General features: G+C 44.8%; 1 protein-coding gene across 3 annotated transcripts in view; it reads right to left on the bottom strand.

The window, feature by feature from the left end:
- Positions 1 to 10225, bottom strand: part of LOC135906572 (CUB and sushi domain-containing protein 3-like) — a 265193-nt gene that overhangs the window by 29862 nt on the left and 225106 nt on the right. The window lies entirely within an intron of this gene.

Raw genomic sequence — 10225 nt, 5'->3', positions numbered from 1 at the left:
TTCTTTGCCTGCTGTCGTGAAAGTGCAACCGAAGCGAATCCAGATCTCGGGGTTTTTTTTCTTTATTTTTATGAGCGGGTGAGCGAGTGGGGCCTATGACCGCTCAAAAGAAAGAACAAAGATAACAACGATTCCCCTCTGGTGGACAGCACCATGAGTTGTCGTTGTCATAATCTGATGTCGGTCTTTGTCTTACTGCAGTTGCTTATAATAGCAGTTTGACGGGTAATGAGGAAGATATATTCAAAATCGAGGTATTTTGTGCATGCGGTAGACAAGTCATTTTCGACCCAACTACGCTCGCCCTCAAACTACCACGAGCAGAGCAATTTAGTATTGTTCCCATTCAATATCTGTGCCTATACCATCGCCGAACCCCTTTGCTCGGCGAGGGTGCAGCTGTGGTAAAGGCTATTGAATGACAACAACAATTTCCTGGCAAAGTGTGGGAACTGTGATGACATTTCGTCTGGGTGTTGGCTTTAAGCATTCTCTTGTCTCGATCCCCTTAGTACCATACTGTCTCTCCTCTGCGCTGTTGCATGTGAGTACAAAAAAGTAAGTGCTGCACCTTCTGCACTACTTTTGCGGTGGGTGGGGGTGAGCAGAAGGGGGCTAACGCGTAATTAGTCTTCCAGAGGGCATTGTGTCGATGGCCAGGGTGTTTCAGTGGGCATTGTGACGGCCAAAGAGGTCCAAAGAGTATTGTAGCGATGCCCACGAAGTTCTCGCTAAAAGGACTCGCACACGCCTTCCCCGCGTCCCTCTCATGTTCATTATGCACGCTCTCAAACCACCCACCGACCCGGCTGTCAAGCCAGTGACAGCAGCAGCAGCAGCAGAATTGGAAAAAGTGAGGGAGGAGGCACAGAAAGCTTCGATTTAAAATCTGGCAGAGCGCCCCTGTGCACGCTGTAACCTGCAATCCAGAGCTCTGGTGTTTTGACAAAATTCAATTTCATTCTGCAAAGTATTTCTTTCCCGTATTCAGCATGTGCACCTGTCCTACCCGTCTCGCGAGGGGAGACGGGCGAGTCTCGCGCAGGTCTACATGTGCCAAGACATCGCGAACGTACTTGGCAGATGGGCAGTAGCGCGCACACTTGAAAAATGCCTCACCACTGTTCCGTGAACAAAGATGGGTCTGCAAATGCCCCGCAAATTTCTGGAATCTCGTTATATCTACAATGATTGGCTTGTTATCCTATTCATGCATGCAATAATACTGTCTCCAATTTGGGAGGGGAAATATTTCAGTAAATACCGTTGTTAGTCGGTGTTGTAAATACTTTATGCATCGCAAGTTGTACGTTAGTTCTCTATACTTTCTGAGATTATTCTCCCTTTCTTTTTGAGCACTCCGTTCAGGCAGCTGTTTGTAAGCCAGTAGAACGTTCCTTTACTATACAACTACAAATAGTCACATGCGACCACCTGTGACTATTAAGGCAATTTTTGTAAAACCACACGCGTCAGCGAACTTGCCGTAATTTCCTTCTTTCCTTCCCTCCTCTCTCTCCCTGTGATCTTTGCTTTCCCCTTTCCCATTCCCCCGGTGTAGGGTAGCCAACCGGACGATATTCTGGTTAACCTCCCTGCCTTCTTCTTTTCTCTTTCCTCCTCCACAAACTTAATAGTTTCTTTTTGTACAGCCAGCTTCGTAAATTGACGCAGACGCGAAGCCATGAGCGTTTTGCACGGCTCTTTCTGCAGATGCTGCTTGAGCAAAGCATTGTGGTGGATGAGAAGGCTAAAGTTTGCCAACGAACCTACCTTGTTTATAAACTTGAGAGAAGCAGAACGAATTGGGGTTATTGATTCGGCGAAAGAAGGTCAGGTGGGGTCAAAGCTACTCGAATCGGCGTATCTTTTGTCCGCGTATGGTTCGTCGCACCCTTTTCTGCCTGTTTTGTCATGCTTGAAAGAAACCTAGACGACCGCACTGCTTTAGAGCAATTGTGGCGCGTCCAGCTGCATGCTGTCACGTGGCCTATTCATTTTGCTAGATTCCTGGCGTCCCAAAAGCAAGAGCTGCACTAGTTCTGCCTTGCTGAAAACATTTTGAACATTTTTCTTTTGGTTAAGTATTCAATACTAGTAAAAGTAGGTGCGCGCTTTTGGATTCCGCGGAATTTGTGCGTGACGACATTTAGGAACTGTGTGCCACCTAGAACACTGTGACATAATAGATAGTAGTACTTCAGCAACAGGTTTTTCCCAGGACATATTTAAAATGGCTTATCAAAACAGACAGTGAAACGGAGGGGGACTCTCTTCAGGAGTTTTGTCGGCTTTGAAAGCCCGACATGTCTCGGGGGGGAAGGGCTTGGGGTAAGGCAGGGCCAATTTCTGGATCCGCCACTGGTTTTTAGTGCCGTGGGACACGCCGTCTCTTCGTGCAATTGTATGTTTGTGAATGTGATAAAAACAAACAAAAACACCCTTGCACCCACCCCCGATATTCTTAGTCAGTGCACCCTTTCGGTGGGTAAAAGGGTGTTATGGCATCTAGAACTGCCCTATGCTTCGCAAAAAGTCATGATGATGGGATGTTTCTTGAATGAAAACACCCTTCAAGGGTGTTATGATTCGCAATTCTCACCATCAAGGGTGTAAATTATTTTACTGTGTACCCCGTGTCATTCACCGAGCGTCGTGTCATCACCGAGCAAGTTGAAAACATGCTTGACCGTGGCGTTATCAAGCCATCCTGCAGCCCTTGGTCGTCGCCCGTAGTACTCATTAAGAAAAAAGATGGCTCGATTCGTTTATGCGTGGACTATCGTCGCCTCAACAAGATTACACGAAAAGATGTCTATCCTCTACCGTGCATAGATGACGCCCTGGATTGGCTTCATGGTGCCGAATTCTTTTCTTCTTTGGAATTGCGATCGGGCTATTGGCAGGTGCCAGTGGATGAATCCGACCGCTTGAAGACAGCTTTCATTACGCCTGATGGCCTGTATGAGTTTACAGCAATGCCATTCAGCCTCTGCAATGCGCCCGCGACATTCGAAAGGGTGATGGACAATATTCTACGAGGCCTCAAATGGAAGATGTGCTTGTGTTATTTAGACAACATGGTAGTTTTCTCCCGTGATTTCACCACTCACCTCTCTCGTCTACGCGAAGTCCTTACTTGCCTTACCACCGCAGACCTTACTTAACTTGAAGAAGTGCCGCTTCGGAGCCCGCCAGCTGACCATACTTGGCCATGTCGTTTCCAAAGACGGCGTTCTTCTCGATCCTGACAAACTTCAAGCTGTCGCAGAATTTTTGCGGCCCACTACACTGAAAGAGCTCCGAAGTTTTGTCGGTCTTTGCTCTTATTTTCGACGCTTTGTGCGCAACTTTGCCTGCATCATCGCTCCCCTGACGAAGCTCCTGGCTGGCCCTGGTGACCTTCGTGACTGGACTCCGGCATGTGACCAAGCATTCGCCAATTTACGTCGTCTGCTATATCACCGCCTGTTCTAAGCCACTACGACCAGAGTGCACCTACCGAATTTCATACCGACGCCAGCGGCGTTGGTCTTGGAGCCGTCCTTGCGCAACGCAAGCCTGGCTTTCCGGAATATGTGGTCGCATATGCGAGTCGTGCCCTCACGAAGGCAGAAACCAATTATTCTGTCACAGAAAAAGAATGTTTGGCTACGGTTTCGGCCTTAAACAAATTTCGCCATTACTTGTATGGCCGTCCGTTAGACGTTGTGACAGACCACCACGCGCTCTGCTCGCTTGCGTCACTGAAAGACCCGTTGGGGCGTCTTGAATGTTGGGCTCTTTGGCGCCACGAATTTGACATTCGCCTCATCTATCGATCCGGGCGTCAACCTTCTGATGCAGATGCGCTCTCCGATGGCCCATGCGATCCGACGAAATGCCGAAACTATCAGCCAGATGGTCGCAAATGGCTACTAGTCATCCCTCGCCATTCGCGTTCCGACATATTCACGTATTTCCACGCCGACCTGCAACAAGTTCATGCTGGCGTACTGAAAACCTACGACGAAGTTATTAAGGAGCTACTCGCCGTGTGCCACACTATTAACTGCACCACTACGGCGTGTCACCCACAGCCTAACGGTGTAACGGAACGATTCAACCGCACTCTTGGTGACATGCTCACCATGTATGTTGCGTCTGATCATTAAAATTGGAACGATGTCCTCTCTTTTGTCTTTTGTGGCGTACGCATATAATACTGCCGTTATGGCTACCACAGGCTTCTCACCATTTTTCCTTCTTTGTGGGCGTGAACCATCCACTACCCGCGATACCATGCTACCATATCATCCGGATGCCTCTGAATTCACCCCTCTTTTCGAAGTTGCTCGCCATGCTGAAGAGTGCCGCCAACTGGCTTGCTCGTTCCCGTCGGATACCCAAGTAATCCACAAAGATCGCCACGACAACGATCAGCCCACACAGTCCTTCGCCGTGGGCTCTCAGCTCTGGCTTCGGCTGCCCTTCCAACCTCCAGGCCTTAGCTCAAAGCTTGCGCCGAAATATCAGGGTCCGTACCGGATCGTCGAGTGTACACCGCCTGTGAATTATGTGGTCGAACCGGTGACGCCATCTTCGGACAAACGCCGCCGTGGCCGCGAAACGGTTCACATCAGCCGCATGTAGCCGTACCACGACCCCCTTCTCGTGTCATCACCATAGGTCGCCAGGATGGCTCCTTCGTCGCGAGGGGCAATTGTAGTGGGTAATACGCATCTGACGCTGTGCGGACTGCCACCGCTGCGGCGCAAGGCCCAAGCGCGGATTGCTGTTGCGAAAGGCTAGGACTCGTGATCAAGAGCTACTTACGATCCCTCGAACAAGCAGCAATAAACCCCATTTCATTATACTATATATATATATATATATATATATATATATATATATATATATATATATATATAGTGGTCCGCTTTGTCCGCCGAGATAAGCGCCATGCATTTCTTTCTAAGGCCAGAAAGCACGCGCTATCTAACAAGGACCTTGGTCTCACTGATAGCGGGCACATCTATGTCAACGAATACTTGACTTACGGCAACGAGCAACTGTTGGGAGCAACCATAGCCCGTAAGAAAGACGTAGTTTGGAAATTTCTTTGGACGAACGGAGGCAAAATTTTTGCACGCAGGGATGAAACTTCTGACACAATAAAAATTTGTGCACGATCTGACCTGAGTAAAATGACCCATTAGGCATCCACATCTTTGTCAGCTGGTGACTAGCCAGTCGATGTCATGGATTGCCCGCCCGACTGTATTCATTGTGATGCTTCTTGCTTTAACAATAAGGGTACTCCTCTCACAGAAATGTTTTCTTAAGCATATTAATGTCCGCAGTATGAAGAACAAACGCGACGGTCTAGATATGTTTCTTGGGTCAATAAACCGCGCGTTTGATGTGCTTTTGTTTACCGAAACATGGCTTACAACGCATGATGATCATCTTCCATTCAAAAATTAGCAGTATCATGGCCTCCTTCGTTCGGATATGAGAGGTGGTGGTCTTGCCGTGTATGCAAACAGTTGTTATCCGCAGTGTGTGTTAGACGAAATTTCTGTAACAGATTCCAATGTTGAGTGTTTAGTCGTATCACCGTCCAGTGTCATTGTAGCTGTTGTGTACAGACCTCCCATAGGGAACAAACTAGCTTTTTTCAAGTTTTTCGAAAGCTTACTCTTGAACCTCGCCGATTCCCGGTTGCCTTTTGTAATAATGGGTGATATTAACATTAACCTCACGCACGATGATCACACTACGCGCGAATTTAATAGCCTTATAGCATCTTGTTGTGTTCATATAGGAGGTTGAGTTGCTTAGTAACTCAGGGGACCAATTGCAATGCATGCTCACTGACCTGGAGAGGCAAAGCAGAAGAGTGGGTCTAAAAATTATTCTGCAGAAAACTAAAGTAATACTTAACAGTCTTGGAAGAGAACAGCAATTTACAATAGGCAGCGAGGCACTGGAAGTCCTAAGGGTATACGTCTACTTAGGGCAGGTAGTGACGGCGGATCCGGATCATGAGACGGAAATAATCAGAAGAATAAGAATGGGTTGGGGTGCGTTTGGCAGGCATTCTCAGATCATGAACAGCAGGTTGCCATAATCCCTCAAAAGAAAAGTATATAATAGCTGTGTCTTACCAGTACTCACCTACGGGGCAGAAACCTGGAGGCTTACGAAAAGGGTTCTACTCAAGTTGAGGACGACGCAACGAGCTATGGAAAAAAGAATGGTAGGTGTAACGTTAAGGGATAAGAAAAGAGCAGATTGGGTGAGGGAACAAACGCGAGTTAATGACATCTTAGTTGAAATCAAGAAAAATAAATGGGCATGGGCAGGACATGTAATGAGGAGGGAAGATAACCGATGGTCATTAAGGGTTATAGACTGGATCCCAAGGGAAGAGAAGCGTAGCAGGGGGCGGCAGAAAGTTAGGTGGGCGGATGAGATTAATAAGTTTGCAGGCACGGCATGGCCACAATTAGTACATGACCGGGCTGGTTGGAGAAGTATGGGAGAGGCCTTTCCCCTGCAGTGGGCGTAACCAGGCTGATGATGATGATGATGGTGATGATGATGATAGCATCGTATGGTTGTTTATATACTATAAACACGCCTACCAGAATTAGCGTTGCTACAGGTTCCCTGCTGGATGTTTGTGTCACAAATATGTTGTCTCCAGAAACGGAGTCTGGCCTGTTATCTTGTGAAATCAGTGACCACATCCCGATTTTTTGTTTTATTTCTGTGAAACGCATTAACACAGTATCCAAAGATGCCACGAGGGTAGCTAGGGTCATTTCCAATGAAAATCTCGCCACATTTATGACTCTTATTCAGAATATATTTTGGGAGAACGTCTACAGCATATCTGAAGTCAACGCGGCGTATACTGCTTTTCTTGCCAAGTTCATGGAATGTTATAATGCTGTATTTCCTGCAATTGAGGTAAAACACAACTTCCGAAAATCTAGAAAGCCGTGGGTTGATAACGTGTTATATAACAGGATACGTATTAAAAATAAAATGTATCATAACTTTGTACGTACTGACGATGCAGCCCTTTTTATAGAGTTCAAAAAATTTAGGAATAAACTAAATAAAGACCTCAAGTTTGCAAAAACAGCTTACTATACAAAACGGTTCTCTAGAAATTATAATGACCGCAAGAAAGTTTGGAGCGAGATAAACGAACTAATAAACAAACACAAGTGCAGGGACCACTCAGAAATCACTGCATCTAATTCCCAAGCTAGCGGAACTCAATTAGCTAACACCATAAACCGCTTCTTCATTGAAGCTCGCAAGCCTACATTAGGTCAAGCTCTTTCTAATGCTCCCGTATGCAACCTCATTATCACTTTACCTAACTCTATCTCGTTGCTGCCTGTGATCCCACAAGTAGCAGCTACCTGCATTGGGAAAATAAAAAACAATGTCTCAGCAGGCCATGACGACATCAAAGCGATACCATTGAAGTATGTGTCTGCATTAATATGTGAGGTTCTAGCGTATATTATAAATTTGATGTTCACAAGTGGTGCGTTCCCAGATGAATTGAAGATTGCTCGTGTTTGTCCTATATATAAAGGAGGAAATAGAAATGAAATCACAAACTATCGTCCCATCTGCGTGTTATCAGTGTTATCGAAGGTATTTGAAGGGGCCATTAATAGCAGATTACAAAAGTTCATTAGCGTACATAACATTATTAACCCTTCTAAGTATGGTATCCTGAAAAATAAATCGTCTGAGCAAGCATTACTCGCCGCAGAAAACATGATTGACAACATTGAATCCAGAGCATACACTCTCGGTCTGTTCTTAGACCTCTGGAAAGCTTTTGACTGCGTACAGCATGAAATTCTTTTGAGCAAACTGAACAGTTACGGGATACGCGGAATAGCTCTAAACCTGCTGAAAAGTTACTTAAATAACAGAATACAATACGTTAAATGGAATACTATTGTTTCGGACCGTTTGCGCATTACCCAAGGGGTTCCGCAGGAATCTATATTAGGTCCACTTTTGTTTTTATTGTATATAAACGACGTCTGTAACTTACCTGATTCTCCAGATTTGGTTATGTACGCTGACGATACAAATATTTTTTTCACATCACGTACTCTGCCGGAATTAGAAACCATCGTGAACGCTTATTTGGTAAAATTATACGCTTGGATGCAGGCGAATAAGCTTAGTTTAAACTTGTCAAAAACGAGGTACATAATTTCAGACCTATTAATGCCTCTGTTCATTACACACTTAACCTATTAAACGCCAATACAAAACTGCAACAGGTAACAACCCAGAAATGTCTTGGTGTCTGGTTTAATGAACATTTGTCATGGAACACACATATTTCAAGATTTTTTACGGACCTTAGTAAAACTGTAGGTTGTCTCTACCGGATCTGCGATCTCTTGCCCGTTTTCCTAAATGTGTCCATATACTATGCACTATTATTTTTTTTCCAAATTGTCCTGTTGTGCACTGGTGTGGGGCACTACAACAATAAGTAATTTTCAGAACTTATTGCTTTTGCAAAAGAAGGCATTGTGGGTTCTTGAGGGTTACCAATGTAGGCCCCAAACCCTAAAAACATTTACAAGCATAATTACTTAATTACAAGAATAATTTACTTAATGCAAACCATGTTTACATATATCGCCTGTTAAAGTACATCCATCGTAATCGTTTGTATTCCATTGCTCCAAACCGCCCTCCTTCTAAATACCTCCTTTCGGCAACACAGAAGCTTGGTCCCTAAAACACGGACAAATTACGGCAAACGAAAGCTCGATCACCAGATTCCAGTTGTTCTCAATAACCCATCTTTAAGTGTCATGTTTGATCTCCCTAAGAACAAATTTAAAAAAGACATAAAAAAGTTACAAATCAGCACTGACTCAATATAATTTCAATTTTTTACTTAGCGAAGCATCTCTTCTTTTCGTATCAAGTTGTTTATGTGTGTGTTTTCTTTAGCGACCTCATGCCATGTTTATACACTGCCTTTTGATTTATTGTGCACTGTCTTTGTATCAAAAGCAATATTTTTCACGGCAATACTGTCGTTTGATGAAATGTATTTTGTTCACTATCATACTATGATGCAATGTATTTGATGCAATGTCATTTTGATGCAATGTATTTTGTTCACTATCATACTATGTTAATATTTATTTCTGTGTTGCTCACTGCTGTATCGATTGCTTTGGGGGACTGTGACCTCGTCAGGCTTTACCGCCTTTTGTCACAGTTCCCTCTTTCATCTTTGAAGGAAAATAAACCTCAACTTCAGCTTCATATATATGCACACACACGTCGAGATACTGACGAACATTGCCGCAGTAACGCCCAAATCCGGGAATGTATGCGAAGAAATACTTGTTCTAAAAAGCAGGCCACACGTAGCGTGCCAGGTAGGAAAGAGAAAGATTTATTTCGTTTACTTCGATGAAAATGAGATGGCACCAAAAAAAACAAAAACAAAAGGCAAGTTGGAATGATGTCTCGGCTCCCCCACTGGAGCTTTGTTCACAATGAGGCAGGACGGTTTTTCGCCGCTCTTTAAGAGGAAGCTTTAACTCCTGCCTAACTCCAACGACGCCTATTCAAACAGATGTAAAACACAAAAATGCTTTTCCTGAGATAACCCCTGGACCGATTTAAATGAAATTTGTTGCATCTGGGAGCGAAAGGTAAATTCTAGTGACTATATCAGTTAACTTCTATTTTAGGGGCTGAATTTTGTGACAAGTTTAAAACTTTAAATGCTTGAACAAAAACAGAACCACGAAGTTTGGAAGTTAATAGCTGTGCACCAAGAACCAATATCCCGGTTCTGTAAACGGAATCCATTAGATCATTCAAAGCGTACAAATTCAGTATGTCAATTTACATCTTACGTGAATTCGTCACACTGCGTACAAGCGTTCTGCAAGAGCTCCATCTCCATATTGCGACACGCGTGTGGTATTTTATTGTTTGAACGAGGCGCGAGGGCGCCATCACTCGAGAAAAGAGGACGAAGAACGAACTGCGCTCGCGCTGTGAATCTAACCGGTCAGCGCTGCAACCGCAGTTGTAAATATAACCTGTAAACAGTTGCTCGTCTTACTGACTCGTTCTTCGCATAACATTGTGGTGGAGGCGGAACGTTCCCCGTCCTCGCCACGGAGCACCCAAGCGGCTGCAACGTCGTCTTGTCAGC

Source organism: Dermacentor albipictus, chromosome 5 (genome assembly GCF_038994185.2).
Source record: "Dermacentor albipictus isolate Rhodes 1998 colony chromosome 5, USDA_Dalb.pri_finalv2, whole genome shotgun sequence".
Lineage (NCBI taxonomy): Eukaryota > Metazoa > Arthropoda > Arachnida > Ixodida > Ixodidae > Dermacentor > Dermacentor albipictus.
Note: the sequence above shows the minus strand (reverse complement) of the source record. Positions and strands in the feature narration are given on the sequence as shown.